At 37.8% G+C, this 15,465-nt stretch overlaps 1 protein-coding gene across 1 annotated transcript in view; it reads right to left on the minus strand.

The window, feature by feature from the left end:
• The window catches only part of cfap221 (cilia and flagella associated protein 221), a 90,892-nt gene that overhangs the window by 40,810 nt on the left and 34,617 nt on the right, over positions 1-15,465 (minus strand). The window lies entirely within an intron of this gene.

Below are 15,465 nucleotides of genomic sequence, written 5' to 3' on the forward strand. Positions count from 1 at the left end.
AGCAGCACATCTTCCAGCTGTGAGTGTGAATGTGTGAAAATCTCCCCCGAAGCTGCTACAAGACTGTGTTAACAAGAACGTGTTAATAAGGGCTGAAGAAGAGTTGAAGCTGATGATGTCTCCTCTCTATCATTTCCACTCCTCCTCCGTCTTCGGCACACATTGGTAAAAGAACAGAAGAAGAAGGGGTTTGCAGAGAAACTTGAAAATAATCCTTATTTGTACATGTCGAAAGCACAGGCTACAAATGAAAGGTAAGCACATAGAACAGAGTTCTCACTACCACTGATACTGTATCTGACAGTAGTGAAGCCTTTCGTAGAAATCCAAGTCATAATCTGTATCTGAGATTAAAACTGTGCTATGGGCCTTAATCCTTCCCAGAGCACACACACATACACACACTGATGAAGCCTGGCAGCATAAATCCCACTTAGGCTGCTCTAAAGCACACTTTAATTGAAAGCATTCCACTTATTTAAAAGGTGGCCGTGGCACTGCAGTCTCCGTCAGTGCAGGGCTTCGGTGATGCAAGTCTGTGGATGCAACGGAGGTTTATCTGGGATCAGGACGAGACGGAAAGCAAGATTCCAAGTGTGAAACAACGCAACTGTTTTCTACTGTACTGTAGCAGTATTCAAGCTTCTACTGGAACACTGCGTGCATGAACAGTTGAGGTTTGTACAGCTGTCTGTTGCAAGTTTCTCTCATGAAAGGTCCTGTGACATGCAGCCACTTGACACCTCAATCACTGTCCTTCAACCCTCATCAACCCATGTTGCCTTCTCTGACCTTTTCATGACTTCTCTGACCACCACCAACCCAGCTGCGCCCCTAGCATGTGCACTGACGGTGAAATGCACTGTTAAGCGTGTCGCTTCACAAGATCGAGCTCCCCGTCATCACCTGACTCCACAGATTAGATGATAGTGAAATTGAGTGCCAGGGTTAAATCAAGTTGTATGCTGGTTGGGCTCATTTGTAGTTGGGCGACTTCCGCCTGAGGCCACGGAGATGGAGCTCGTGAGTAGCACCCGCTGTATCTTTAAATAAATCAGAAAAAGGGCTGAGAGCAGAATGAGGTTTCATACACAGCGGCTGGGGAATATACCAGACGCAGAGATTGAAATGTCAGGTTACAAGCTGGACATCAACTCTGGAATCACAGCATAATTGCCAAGGAGAGATGTGTCGTTTTACTCTGGCAGCCAATTAGCAGCACACATAGAGGTACGATAATTGCAATAGGCCAAGATTTCACAGTGATATAAGCTGTTAAAATGGCAGTAAATTATAGTGGCTAGCTATTAACAGCAGTGATCATATAGAAAGCATTTTAAATTCTTCACTAGTAGATTTTTTTTTTTTTTAAAGTAAATCTAAAATGACATAAAGGCAACAATATCACAAAGTTTATGTAAAAGTTTGTTAAAGTAGAAAGGCACTATTTTTTTTTTGTTTGATTCCTCAAATTGATGGCTACAGAATAATGATACTATCAATACTACTAGAGATTCGTTCCTCACAAGATTCGCCATTTTGTCTGACAAGTACAAAATCTTCCCGAACGCAAAGGCTAAATTTATGATTAAAAAAACAAATGAAGAAACTGTGGAAATTCTATCCAGTAATAAAAACAAGCCTTCACTCAATGGATTAAGTTTAGAGAATTGCGAGGGTTCAAACAATCATAGAGATAGCATTGGTTCTACTAGATCAATTACTTATTAATACAACTGTGTATTGTCCTTGCCTTCATCATAGCACTGTGTTTCAATTCCAAGGGGATTATAAGGGCTTTTTTCTTACTTTCGACTAGAGTCCAGCAGTTAGCTATACCCATATAGGCAATATAACAGCCAGAAAACAAGTGAGCTACCACAGAAGTGGTGTTGATTGTCATATTCTGTGTTGTTGGCAGTTAGCAAGGCTGTAAGGAAAATGGACAGCAATCCAATAAAGTAATATCACTTGGTACGGTGGGAAAAGTTGAAAGTTTGTTGTACAGGGCTGGTTCTTTGTGCGATTCTGTAATGTTGCCATAAACTTGGTGGGTTAAATATCTAATTGAACATCAACAAATCAAGCACATTTTTAAGAGTGTTTTAACATCTCAAAAGATCCCCGTCCCTCTATTCTGTAAACTTATTAAACTCAATTTTAGCCATTCAGAAATACCATTGTTGCTCAATCTTTGACCACATGCTTCCAAAACTAATAACACCACTTCTCACCAGTCTTCTGTAATTCGTGGTTAGCGCTATTTAGCTATCACTATTATGCGGGTTAGCCTTACAGCTTACACCTTACAGCTGCTAAACATTAACATGGTAGAACTGATATTGGTGTTATGACTTGCCTGTTTGGTTTGCTGCCTTTTTGAAGCACTTTGGATTTTGGAAAGTGCTCTATAAATAAATATTGTGAAAGATTAGATTTTCATGCTGACATTAGCGTTTAGCTCAGAGCCTAATAATCTTTATTCTTTAGCCTCCAATAACCTTTATTTTTTAGCCTTATGCTATTTTACAAGTTTACAACAAACATCAGCTCATTCTACAGAAAATACTGGCCTGAAATGAGAGAAGAATATCATATGTGCAAGACAAACTCAGATTACTGTGATCTTTTTGACAACACTGACCATCAGTGTGTTAAAAATGCAAGAGCCGAATGCATTTCTTTCTTCTTCCCACAACATTTACTAACTTTATTCCAGGTAAAGGTTGTGGACAGGAAATAATCACTAGAAGACTTGCACCTTTGGTTCTTGAGCAACATTAAAATGTTTTCTAGAATAATAGGGTTGTACAGGCCATCTCAGATGATCACTGTTCACACTGCTTAACTTTATCAAGCACTAAACCGTGAAAATGCGGCATTCAACTGTCTGTTTATATTTCATATCTCACCTCTGGGATTCTCTTCATGAGTGTCAATTCACAGCCTTTTTGCAGTCATGCAAGGTTCAGTTCTCACTAACATTATTCCCATATGTGCACTGTGTGACTGAATTAATTAGATTAAACATCGTCACTTATCCTTATATGTTGACGACATCCAGCTGTACTTGTCAGGAAGGCTAAATGGAACAAACAGTTTAACAAACAATAGGAACTGCATGTTGAAAATTGTCTTGTGTTTAAAATTAGAAAAAAAAATCAAGTCATTGGTGATAGAGCTGAGGGTGAGGGTGTGCTCCATGTTTAATATTTTACACTTATGCCTGTTTTGATTTCAAAGTTTTACTAATTCATTTTCAGACTTTTCCTGCTTCAGACAAACTTGCCAAAACATCTCAGTCTGGCAGAATATCTTTTTATAATTTCCATATTACAGCAAAACCTCTTTTCAATTTAAATTAAATAACATTCTTGGATTTGTAGTTATTTTATTCTCTCTGGTTAGCGTCTTTGTTCTCTGCATGAATTGATTTGAAGCGTAACTGCGGAAAAGATAGTGGTATTCAGTTGCTTTTTTGTCATATTTCATGTCATCCTGTCGGCTCATTATTTTTCTTGGTGGTTCTCATTTTCAAACTTTCGCATGAAAAGCTCTACATAATAGTTATTATCGATATTTTATCATGGATGCCAGCATAGCAGAACACACTTTTCTGCCAAGATGTAGTGAATGTTAGGCAATATAGGATTATGGTATTTGTCTGCTGTGACAGTATATGTGAAATGCCACAGCACAGGAGAGGGGAAGCATAATTTAAATGTCCAGACCTGGTCGCCTGATGATATCTTAACAACATAGTTCACAGGGATAATTGCCCTCCGTGGAGATATCAGTGGGACTATCAGCTCTGTCCTATCTGTCTTTCAGTCAGTCTGTCCCTCCATCACAGATAACCTCTCAGAAGCGAGGCATTTCTAGCCAAATGGAAATGCTATAGACATGTTTAAGGTCTCACAAAAAAGTCCTGAATAATCTCAGTTTGACAGTGACCAATATACTACATGTTTAAAGCTGCACTGATTATTTCTGGTTCTATATAAGTAAACTGCTGTGTGTTTAGGTGGAAAAATAACTAAATTCTGGTGCATATGTCTGTGCAGGATGGAAACTAAATAAGGGTACTGCAACAAAAGCACATGAGTTAATCTACCTTATATTAATGTTATTTTCTGCTTTTGATTTTTATTGAGAAAATGTTTACTAAAGAAGTGTGAAAGTATTGTCATATTAAATCTCAAATTTAACTTCTCTTTCTGACTGTGTAAACTCAGTGTGCACTCAAACCCCTTTCATTTTGTGAAAACAGAAAATTAAACAATTACACAGAAAGTCGTTATCAACAATTTGTGTTATAATTAACTCTGATTTGTGGCAGTTTGCAATGCTGCTGAAACTCAAGGTGAAAAAACAGGTTGATTAATTAAATTGCTTTGCTTACTGTGGGACTCGGGATAAGGAGAAAAACCTCTGAAGGTCATGTTGAATATTAGTTGGCAGGAATGAGCGTACGTCTCTAATGATTTTCTAACCAGTTTCTGCCTGATAGAAATCAAAAACCCAGAACCCATTCTCTCATAGGCAGACATGTGGTTACAAAAGGCACCGAGGTTCACCAAATGTACAGTGATCTCTGATTAAGGCAGAATGCCCAGTGCATAGCAGGATCCACAAATCTGGCAGTAGTTAAAATAAAGCTCTGTTGCTCAAAAAATGTCAGATGGAGCAAAGAAGGAATGGAGCCAGACAAAACAAAGTAGAAGAAGAAGCAGCAAATAATCATTTTAATCATTTTAGCACCAGGCACGCAACCAACCAAGATGCCTGGGCTGACAAGGGTTTATTTTTCACATAATTTTAAGGTTCAATGATTGCAATGACAATCATCACTGCAAGGGACTGACCTTGTGTACTCAAGATGATCATCAGTAGATGGTGCATTAAATTAATTTTGGCAATGTTAGTGTTTCTACACCAGTTGGAGGAACAAATTGGTTTTATAATACTTTACTGTATAACTGTATGATGAAGTGTTTGATTTTAATGAATATTCTGTAAACTTCCCACGTTGTGTTTGTATCATGGAGAGCATTTTAACTTAACCACATTTTCTACACAGAGGAATAAAATAAACAAATTTAAAGGAGAACTTGATTCTAATGGATCGTACTTTTAAAATAAAAGGTGGTTTTTTTTCATATTTTCCTGTGATTTGTCTTGTAGGTGTGACTTATTTGACAAAAAGCATCATTAGCATATTTTCTATGGTCATTACTAGGATTTGGTTCAAATTTGGATCAATGAACAAGCGTTAAATGCTCTGACATGATTTACATGCACATGCCAGCTTTTAGCATCAAACTGACACAAGTTTACTAATGCTGTATTCAGTTTTTAGCATTTGTGCATCGCCACCACAGCACTGAAAGATGTGGGAAAGACCATTCATCCATTATTTATATACCGCTTTATCCTCATTGGGGTCACTGGGGGCTGGAGACTATCCCGAGTGACTTAGGGTGAAGGCAGGGGACACCCTGGACAGATCAACAGTCTATAACAAGGCTACATATAAAGACAAACAATCACACTCACATTCACACCCATGTACAATTTAGAGTTACCAATTAAGCTCAACATGTTTCTAGACTCTGGAAAAGATCACGTTTATGGCAAATGCTTTAAAATTTCGGTAAGATGTGATTAGAGTTTGGTAAGTTTAAGAACTGATTGAGGTTCTGTGAAAAAAAGGGATGAAACTTACTGACATTCGGCGATGACGTGTCTTTTACTTCTGTTGATTATGCAATGTGGCTCATCTGCTTATATTAAGAGGCCTAATCAATCTTGTCAACATGTACTGTTTTAGCAGCAGCTGTAAGCAGCAACATCTGGCAGCAATAGTGTATATTTCCTCCAGAAAATGCCCATTATGCTCTACTTCCCACATACAGTGATGATATACACCGATCACTGTAAGGTGAAATGAATAACTATGATTATCTTGTTACAACAGCATCAAACTCAGTGGGTATGTAGCGGTTTATCAGTGTATATAACTGTAATATGGCCCAATACTACAGAGCCAGCATAAAAACAAAACAAAACAAACAAAAAAAAAAAAAAACAGGATGTGAATGTTTTCTTAAGGCGGAATAAAATGTGGAACAGCAGCATGCAAAGGTTATTCAAATGTCTGCTAATCTATAGTAGTAAAGAATGGACCATAACTGACTGCAAGTGAAGGCTATAGCAACAAAAACTCTGAAACACAGTTTAGTTAAAAGGATTCCTCAGATCCAACAGTACAAGCAGTGATATTTAGATATACAGTGGAACTTAATTATGTCCAGTGAATGTCAACCAGACAGACCAGGATAAACAGGCTGAAATAGATGTTGGACTTTCTGTAATTGAAGGGACATCACAAGGCAAACTGAATTATTTGAGCTTCAAGAATATTATATAAATTTGTATTTTGTTCTAGTGATCATGAAGCTGGGAAAGAGCTGACTGTCTAAAGCACTTCTTTCATTTTCTTTTGTTGACCAGCTCTCCTTGAAAGCAATCTTAATAAGCATACAATGAAATCAAATAAGAATGAAAATGATTATAAAACAACAACAACAATAAAAAAAAAAGCATTCTCCCAGCAAGTGCTTCTACTAGTGCAAACACTCAGTGGGAATAGCACCGACTACAATGGGCTTTTCTCGTTCAGTAATTGGATAGATAGCTCGGAGCCTGTAAAGCTCACTTCTCTGTGTTTGTGCTGTGGTTACTCGGCTAATTAGCGGTAAACAAGCAGCTGGTAACCACCTTTCTGATTCTCTTATGCTGTGTTGTGTCTTACATAGAAGCAGCTTTTTCCTATAGCACTTTGGTAACTGCCGTTCAAAGAAATTCTCCCCTCTGGGCTCTTCATTGGACCAATTTGAGTCCTTAAGTCCCGGTGACTCGTGTGAGCATCCAAGTCATGAGGCAGAGTCAACTTCCGTTACCGGAGGTTTGCTTTAATTTTAAAAACTCCAAAGGTGCGAAGACCACTTCGGGTTTTTAATTATCTTACACCATGGCGATACTGAAAGCACTGCTTTGGCACAGAGTGTGATGTGAGAGCAGTATTTCTTTGTCCTGTTGGTCGTTTGAAAGGATTAACCCGGCAAGAGGTGCAGGTTTTGTGCCAAGAAGTCTCTCTAATGACCCTAATTAAAAACAGTTATCAAGGATATTACAGAAACCTGTCAATGATACTGCAGGAGGAAAGAATTACACTTCAGTTAATTAGAGTTTCAGCAGTCTTAAGCTGTTGTCGTTAACTGATTGCCATTATTATTGATGCTCGACTCTTAAACTGCTTAATTTCTTACTCCTCAACTTGCATGACAAGTATTTCCATCTTCAATACTTCAACATTTTAACCTGTTTTTTTTTGTATGAAGTCAAGTGGCATTTCAACTGCTTTCACCTCAACCAAATTTGAACTTTTTTTAGTGCACTAATGACACGGTCAAGCAATCCTAACTTTTTGTTTCAACATTCCCAATGATCTCACGTTCGGTTCTGTCCGAAAAATGCAAGTAAATAATTATTTTTGCAGTTAACCAGTTCCAGGTGATATGTAAAATAACCTGGCAGGTCATTAATCAAAGCGCTAAAAACTTCTACATTCTATTATTACCGACAAAAGTCATTATTTTATGTCCCTGCCTCTCCTTTCATGCATCCATCCTCATTCTCTGCAGCTCGAGCACACCAGCTCACCTGCAACTCTGCAACGCTCAAACCCTGTTAAACTACTCTACACTATAAAATGGCAACTGATTCAGAAGGATAATGATACAAAAAGCTCCACCCAACAAGAAGACAGGATTGTTCCTTAGGTTTGCTACACATGAATCCCCGATTGCATGAGTTTTTGTTTGAGACTGTCATCGGTACACGTCAGCTTTAAGGTGGAATCTACTGCTTATTTCACTCATGTCATCCAAACTATAAAAAAAAAAAAAAAAAATTTCTATCATGAAAAGATACAGATCTGGCAGCAAGGTGACAAAGAAAGAATGAGTTTTTTAACTGATTTAAATATAGTAAAACAGTATAATTTTTCAGTCACATATTGTAACAGAAAAAATATATATTATTTGCAAAAATACAGATTTGAAGTGGACATAATGTACAGTTTTAGCCTATACAGGGAAAACCAGTAAAATTACAGTTTAACAAATGATTTGCCATTTTTCTGTTCTTAATATAGGATTGTTTCTTTTATGTAATGGCAAATATTGTCATTTTACAGTCAAACTTTGTAAAATAATAAACTATTATTCATAACAATACAGATTTTTGATGTTGACATTATTTACAATTTTAACCAGTTTTTAATTTTTACATTATTTATAGTTAAACATGTTTTCATTCTGATGTTTTTTTCAGTGATTTCAGAAGTATTTTTTTTTTATTTAACAAAACAAGGAGAGTGTAAAATAACAGTGAACTAAAATTGCAGTTAAAAAAGGTTAAAAACATCTTTTTAATGTAATGTAGCATATAAAAAACAACATATGGACATGTCACCAAATTACATAACAAAAAAGGTTTTTACCAGAGTGGGTCTTTAAGCCACCCCCCTTTTGTTTTTAGGATTAAACTGCAAGATTAATGGCGTGGACAAGCGCTTGAGCAACATTAAAGCAGTGACTTGGTGGTTTTATAACTCGGTCATCGTGTGAACATAACGTTATTCTTCACATTACTTATACATCACATGCCAAGTGAAGTCTATTCATTAAATCCTCTCTATTTTGTGTCTTTGGATCCATTACATTCCAAGTCAACTCCATTTTCTACTGTTAGGTCTTGTGTGTATTTTAAATATACATAATATCACAGTTCCTAATCTTTGAGGTCACTACATAATCATTTACTAAATGGGGTTCTATTTAGAAATAAATATCCCTTTAGGGTATTAAATGACAGATCTCACAGTTTTCTTTGAGTGGTTGTGTTCTTTTTAAATGAACTCAATGAGGTACTAAGAATCATTTCTAACCATGAAACCCAGGAATACAACCTTGAAAGCTGTTGGATCTGCAGCCACGCTCGCCTCGGTCACTCTTTTTTTTTTGCTGTTGTTTTTTAATCCAGGCTCCAGAAATACCCGATCCAAGGTAAGGCCTGCCCACTCTCCTTGACAAAAAAAGAATTTTATTTGCTGTTTGTCCCCTCCTTCCAATCAAAAATAAACATTTGTATTTCGGTGTGTGGAAATGTCAGAGGGGATTTATGTGGTCCCCCGTTTTGTCGGTGGCCTATTTAATGCAACAGTGCACACCTCTCACAACATGAAATGAAAGCGTGGCTCTTTATGTAGCCGGCCATATTCACCGCCTATCAAACTGACAAATTGAGATTCTTGGAAAGACCATCTCTCTAAATGCATTTCCAGATACTAATGTGAATCCTATTTCCGGTCTGTCATCCCCTGAATTAGACCCACTAAGGAAGAACAACAGAAAAAGTGATTACTGATTTTTTTTTTTTGTTTGTTTGTTTTTTTTTTTCAAAAAGAAGCCGCACTCACCTGTGTGGCAGAGGTAGTACTGGAGGCTGCAGTGCCACTTGGTGGACAACCTGCAACTCTGTGGTTTTTTTTTTTTTTTTTTGGCTTTTTAAAGCTTCTGTGCAGCTCTTTAGAATAGCTCACATTATGCAACTCTCAGTATTTCAACTCTGCATGAATAGTTTGTACTTAAGAGACAAAAACACAGAAGCTAAAGGACATTTACACAGATGTGAACTTGTTACAAAATTGTACTTAAGAATAGCCAGATTACTTTTAGCCTTTTTTCTGAGAATCCAGAGCAGTAATCCCTCTCTGACGTCTGCCTTTGGGTTTTCCTGTCTGGGTCCTCTTGTTTTGTGGTTGGTTTTCCTTTTAGATGCAGTTTTAAGCCTAAGAAAGACCCACACTGTAATCTCAGTTTTATTGGAGTAAATCCCATCATCTAAATGTTGGATTTGAAAGAAACCTTCTAAATAGTGCTTTAACTGGAGGTAAATTCCTGCCCCAGCCCGCCCACACAGGCGTGTTTGAGTAATTTAACTGAGTCAACACCTACAGGTGATTGTTCACCTTCAGTTCATTCTATCCCCTTCTGTCCCAGCTCTGCCTTGCACCTCTTTGATCAGGCTAATTGGGGCTAAGTTTAAACCAATCTTTTCAGGAAACTGAATTAAACACGGGATGGTGTTTTTGTTTTTTTTTTTCCTCCCACAGTTTACCCCCAATGAAATCTAGGAGCATGACTGAGAAGAGAATCTATTCCATCCATTTCTTCAGGCTAACGTTTTAATGCAGCAGCAGAGGAAAATATTTCCTCTATCTATGAGAGATTTGCTAAAATGACAAATTCATTGTGGATAAGAAAGCACTACGACTGGTCTGAGCTCAGGTCAAATGAGCTAAAGAACAGGACTTTCATTAATTCAGGCATCGTAGAATCCATCATCACTCTTTAAACATCCCGGATGCGTTTGCTCTCAGGAGTTGTGTGGTGCTTTTACATATTTTACAGTCTGGTAGCCATTTAGTAGCGGGGAAATAAATTTATAAAGCAGCAGAGACTGATAGCATCACAAGTATTCCAACCACACCACTCACAGATGAGTCAAAATCCAGCAATTTTGCACAGCTCAAGGCTATGTCAAGAGTTGCAGAACACTGACATTTTAAAATACAACATATTAACACTGCAAACACAAATGTGTCAGTGATAAAGGTTATTAAGTGAAATTTCTCTTCAGTTAAGGTAGAAAACGTGCACCAATCAGAACGGAGCTACTGCACGATAATAATTTAGTCCACAGAAAGCCGCATGAAGCCTCAATATGATCGAGTACAAATGTGTACATGGCAATTTAAAGAACAGTAACTACGCCCACTGACATGACAACCGAACACGTTTGCTTTTCATGCAACATACGAGAATAAAAGAAACACAGCACCTCAAAATAGTTCACTTTAAAGTGATTCATAATTTTTGCAACATTATGTACAAGGAATAGCTATGGGCTTTGGAGAGATCGCATCTCAACAAAGAAAGAAAAGAAATTGTTTTTCACACCAAAATGATAGGTGGGCGAGTGAGAAGCACATTTTTGAAATCACATAGAAGTCAAGGTTGAAGTTATGATTCTCAGATTCTGTGTCTGAAATGGCAAACCTGTTTCAGGTTTCGGGATGGGGATGGGAAAGCGGCTGAAGCTATTTAAATTATTGTGCAACCAATCGACACTGAACGACTGAATTTCCACTCTTTTCTCACTTTTATCACTCTGAGCCTGTTTTAAAATGGAGATTTAAAGATTAATTGATGCATAAATGCATGGTTCTCCACACGTGCGCAACAGAAAATAGCATAACTGCAGATGCCTCAGCTCCAAAATTTGTTAAATCAGATGAAGCTGTTTCAATTTAAGTCAAATCTATGAAGCAGCTGAATTTACCAGAAGTAATGAAGTAGAAAATTGAGGAAAAAAAGATTGTAAGGTTGTTAGGCTGACCAGGTAACATGCATAAATGACAAAGATTGATCAGAGAGGTTAGTTTTACACCAAAACTTTGGCAAAAGAACCTCCATAATACATAAACAAGCAGTTTCTTTGACCTGCAGTTGTTCTCCTGGCTATTTCATCAATTTTGTTTTAGAGAGCTCTTTTTCTTATTATTTAGAGAGCATACTTCCTAAGAATTTCATGCGTCGGTTTTGCTCGATGCTGTTCTGCTGTTTGATATTAAAGCTGCAGAAGGCAGCAACAAATCAGGAAAAATGAAAAACCCACTGGATGAAAGCAGACATAGATGGGTTTCAAACATGCAATAACAGTTAAGTCAAACGTGAGTATTCATTTTAAGCTCAACACTAGACTCAAACTCCACTCTACTGTCTGCTTTCAGCTGCCACAATTTAGTCCCAGTACTGACTTTATTTCAATTTATACTCTCATGTGTCAAAATGGAGCCAAGAAGAGGAGCAGAAGTCTAGTTACCCCTAAATGTTTGCCAAAAAAACACAGCTTACTCTAACTTTATTATTTACTGATATCCATACATGTTAATATACATTAATTTACTGTTTTATATATTTAAATGAGTGATTTAAATATAGCTTAATCACATAAAATAAGAATTTAAGCAGACTCAGAGCTGAGGTGTCAACACTCTACCATTAACAGGGGCTTAGAGTGTTTTTTTTCTCCTCTGTCAGAATTAAATTTAGCTAGAGACTCATTAGTTGTGTAGAATTACTCATTTATTAATCAAATATTGGTTCTTTTAAAGTACTCCGCCCAACAGCTAAAGGCAAATTAGTAGTAAACACGGTTTTAGCGTTAACAGCTAACTTATATTAAACACGGCTTTCTTGCCTGATCTGTGGAGTTGACTGTCTTTCTGAGGGGAACAGTGCAGTAAGTAAAACAACCTATAACAGATCATCGAACCAGACTGCTGCCTGGGTAGTAAAGATAGACTGATTTAGCCTGGCCAATTATTGTGGCTGATATATGGCGTTTCCCCAATTATCTATGTTAGTATTTTTATTGATTGATCTTTTATCAAATAAATGCAATACTTCAGGTTTCAGGACTCTGTGGTCTCAGAAATGTCTCTCAAGCAGCAAAAACTGAACAATAAACACAAACTGTTGCCAGAAACCAGGAAATCAGCTTCTCTCACGGTGGCTAAGGCTATGCTAACGGCTAAGTTAGAAGGCAGCCACTGTTTAATCTGAAACAGAGTCAGGAAAGCAACAAATAATAATATTTTAAGATATGAACCTCTGTAGACAATAAAAGTGGCAGAACAGTGAAAGAGTAAGAAAACAGAAGAACATCAGACGTGACTGCAGGAAACTGATGAATCGCAGCTGATCCCACATAAACAGAGAAGGGCATTCTAATTTGATCACTCCTGTTCCTATTTTATGATTCAGTTAAAGTCACTCTTATTAATAAAGAAGTCCAGTTGTGAATGTCAGAATCTCTGCTATCACATGCTATTAAAACATTACATCAAATATATATCTGTTCCAAATGATTGCCAATAATCGGGATCAGTATCAGCCATGAAAAAGCCATAGCGGCCGATCCCTACTGGGCAGCAACACAATGCAAGAATGTAGTAAATTCAGAGCAAAAGATTAGATTTAGCTCCAGTAGGCAGTTGTTGTAGTATTCACACAAATATTATACACTTAAATGGCAAAAAGTTAAAAAATCATGGTCCTGATTTAAGTCAGTTTTTAAAGCATTTAAAAACATACAACAAATAGAGCCTCAGAAAAGCATTTCATGAAGAGCATCTGTTCAAAACACATTCGTAGTTGTAGTTTTAAGGTGTACAAGCTGCAGTAACTGCAAGATAACAAATCCAGTTCACCTGCTGTTGAGTTTCTGACCTGCTTCCATTATAAAGCTCGCTCAAAAGGGCAACTCGCAGACAAGTTGAACCAACCCCGCTCTTCCACCCACTTAAATGCACTCAATTTTGACAGAGGTGGAAGCGCTGTCGCTTAGTTTAGATGGGCCTGAGTGATCTCTCTCCGCAAATGGTTCAGGGTAACTTGCCACTACCACAACCATTAAGTCTCTCTGTCATCAAGGACAAGGTATACAGAAGACTGAACATTTACGGGGCAATCAGCAAAAGCTTGGAGATAGTCAGCGAAGATGGCAGGGCTATTATTCTGAGCAAAGGTGTTTATGCTGGATAAACAGCTGGCATAGCATCAAAAGACTTTTACATTTGTTATCCCAGTCTGCAAGACACAGTGACCTGACATCCTCTACATTTTAACATCCATTACACCTCCTGCTCTCTCTTTGGCTGAAGACACAGACATGAAATGATTTCAATTCAAAGTTATTCTCAAAAATTATAAAATAAACTTCAGTCTACACTCAAACAGCCTTGAAAGTTAGTGCTTTATAGTGGACATTAAAAAAAAATCTTGCATGCCTCAGGTTCTTGAAGCTTTTCCAAGCACAGGCAAAGTGGAAGACTTTGTTCAAAGTTGAACCAAATTTCAGCTTTCGACAGAAGTTGCCAGTCAAAGAATTCGAGGGAGAATGTTGTATCTCTGAGGGGCGAATATTCTGAGGCAAAACCTGCCTAAACCGCAACACAATTTCTCACCCAGGAAGTGTTAGCAAGTAATTTAGTGAAGTGTGTGAGGGGAAAAGCCTTCGCAAAGGAAGAAGGGCAAGGGCAAGTATAGGGAGGGGAAGGAGGACGTTCAAGAAACTGAGGAGAGGGAGACTGTGGCTGTAGATTATTGTTGATCTACTCAGGATCTGCGAACAAAGAGCAACAGAGGTGGATTCTTTCAAAGAAAGAACCTTAGTTCTGTCCTCTTTTGGAGATTTTAGTGAATGCTCAGGTCATTGTGGTTAACATGTCAGTCGTGTGAAGCTTTTTTCTTGCTATGGGCTTCTGCACACATTGAGCTGGCTGAAGAAAAACTGCTTGTGTTTTCACTTTTGGCTCGCTCCTTTCTCATCTGGGATGGAGAAAAAGAATAATAGCACCCATGTTCCTGGCGTGAAAGTGAGCTGTGAAAGGAATCATGGTAGATACGATTCTTCTCGTGGAGATGATAGATGTCGACTGCTAGGTGAAAAAATTACACAAACTGACTGTAACAGGAGTATGTTGCTGCACTGTAGCTCTGGATTTCCTCTCTCTGCACACACATCCTGCACACACTCTGTCTCACACACATTTCTGTTACTATTATTACACCACCTATTACTTATTAAATGTATATCACTGCTGCAGCTAATTAAATATGTAGCTACGGTGTTGCTCTCTTTGAAGCAGGCTGTACATAGCAGTTGTCAAACTGTGCATAGGAGGAAAAATAGAATTTTGTAATACAATGGATGGAATTCTGCTTTAACGCTGCAGTGAAAAGAGTGCTGTCCTTCAAAAAACATCCTTTACTGTCAGCTCAATGTAGGAAAGTGGAGTGGTATGGTTATCGGCTTCCTGTGTGGATCCAACCACATCTAAAATTGTGATTTTTTTTTTGCTGTGCGACTGTGTCCTTCTGCAAAAGCGAGCTCCAACAGACACTGTACTTTTGCTGTATATTTCTACAACACACTGGCATTAAGTAAGTAAACACACTCACTCACTGAAGGACAAATAAATGTTGTAACCTCTTCTAATTATAAAACTCAGAGTTGGAGCTCCCTCTAGGGGTAACAGAGGAAACATGCGCTGTATTGGATTGTCAGCTCCTTTGAAAATTCAATTATGACCCCAAGCAACTTTCTCTACACAACCACATTGAATAGAAGTCTCTAATAAATGTAGAAATAATACTCAGTCCTTGGATGGCTGCAAATCAACAAGCAGTTAGACAAATTAAAAGTAGAATCTAATCAATTCAACAAAGCCAGAGTCAAGACTCATGTCATAGCAACAGAGCGCGTGGGTAT

This window comes from Amphiprion ocellaris, chromosome 24, assembly GCF_022539595.1.
Source record: "Amphiprion ocellaris isolate individual 3 ecotype Okinawa chromosome 24, ASM2253959v1, whole genome shotgun sequence".
Taxonomy (NCBI): domain Eukaryota; kingdom Metazoa; phylum Chordata; class Actinopteri; family Pomacentridae; genus Amphiprion; species Amphiprion ocellaris.